Source organism: Chiloscyllium punctatum, chromosome 30 (genome assembly GCF_047496795.1).
Source record: "Chiloscyllium punctatum isolate Juve2018m chromosome 30, sChiPun1.3, whole genome shotgun sequence".
NCBI lineage: Eukaryota > Metazoa > Chordata > Chondrichthyes > Orectolobiformes > Hemiscylliidae > Chiloscyllium > Chiloscyllium punctatum.
The window spans coordinates 10,500,543-10,502,378 of NC_092768.1; positions in this window are offsets into that span (position 1 = coordinate 10,500,543).

Genomic DNA, 1,836 nt, shown 5'->3' on the forward strand with positions numbered 1-1,836 from the left:
TCCCTGTGTCTGTCTGGGTTTCCCCAAAAAGACATTTGGATGGGTATAAAAATAAGAAGGGTTTAGAGGGATATAGTCCTCAATTGATTTAGGATAAATGGACAAGTTGGACCAAGAGTCTGTTTCCATGCAGTACATCTCTGTGACTTGATGTGTGTTGGCCATGGGAAATTGTCCCATAGTGCCCAGGGATGTTCAGGTTAGGGTGGATTGGCCATGCTAAATTGTCCCATAGTGCCCAGGGATGTGCGGGTTAGGGTGGATTGCTGTGCTAAATTGTCCCATAGTGTCCAGGGATGTGCAGGTTAGAGTGGATTGGCCGTGCTAAATTGTTCCATAGTGCCCAGGGATGTGCAGGTTAGGGTGGGTTGGCCATGCTAAATTGTCCCATAGTGCCCAGGGATGTGTAGGTTATGGTGGATTGGCTGAGCTAAATTGTCCCATAGTGCCCAGGGATGTGCAGGTTAGGGTGGATTGGCCATGGGAAATTGTCCCATAATGTCCAGGGATGTGCAGGTTAGGGTGGATTGGCCGTGCTAAATTGTCCCATAGTGTCCAGGGATGTGCAGGTTAGGGTGGATTGGCCATGCTAAATTGTCCCATAGTGCCCACGGATGTGCAGGTTAGGGTGGATTGGCTGTGCTAAATTGTCCCATAGTGCCCAGGGATGTGCAGGTTAGGGTGGATTGGCCATGGGAAATTGTCCCATAATGTCCAGGGATGTGCAGGTTAGGGTGGATTGGCCGTGCTAAATTGTCCCATAGTGCCCAGGGATGTGCAGGTTAGGGTGGATTGGCTGTGCTAAATTGTCCCATAGTGACCAGGGATGTGCAGGTTAGGGTGGATTGGCCATGCTAAATTGTCCCATAATGTCCAGGGATGTGCAGGTTAGGGTGGATTGGCCGTGCTAAATTGTCCCATAGTGCCCACGGATGTGCAGGTTAGGGTGGATTGGCTGTGCTAAATTGTCCCATAGTGACCAGGGATGTGCAGGTTAGGGTGGATTGGCCATGGGAAATTGTCCCATAATGTCCAGGGATGTGCAGGTTAGGGTGGATTGGCCGTGCTAAATTGTCCCATAGTGTCCAGGGATGTGCAGGTTAGGGTGGATTGGCCATGCTAAATTGTCCCATAGTGCCCACGGATGTGCAGGTTAGGGTGGATTGGCTGTGCTAAATTCTCCCATAGTGACCAGGGATGTGCAGGTTAGAGTGGATTGGCCATGCTAAATTGTCCCATAGTGTCCAGGGATGTGCAGGTTAGGGTGGATTGGCCGTGCTAAATTGTCCCATAGTGCCCTGGGATGTGCAGGTTAGGGTGGATTGGCCGTGCTAAATTGTCCCATAGTGCCCAGGGATGTGCAGGTTAGGGTGGATTGGCTGTGCTAAATTGTCCCATAGTGACCAGGGATGTGCAGGTTAGGGTGGATTGGCCATGCTAAATTGTCCCATAATGTCCAGGGATGTGCAGGTTAGGGTGGATTGGCCGTGCTAAATTGTCCCATAGTGCCCAGGGATGTGCAGGTTAGGGTGGATTGGCCGTGCTAAATTGTCCCATAGTGCCCAGGGATGTGTAGGTTAGGGTGGATTGGCCGTGCTAAATTGTTCCATCGTGCCCAGGGGTGTGCAGGTTAGGGTGGATTGGCCGTGCTAAATTGTCCCATAGTGCCCAGGGATGTGCAGGTTAGGGTGGATTGGCCGTGCTAAATTGTCCCATAGTGTCCAGGGATGTGCAGGTTAGGGTGGGTTGGCCGTGCTAAATTGTCCCACAGTGCCTAGGGATGTGCAGGTTAGGGTGGATTGGCCGTGCTAAATTGCCCCATAGTGCCCAGGGATG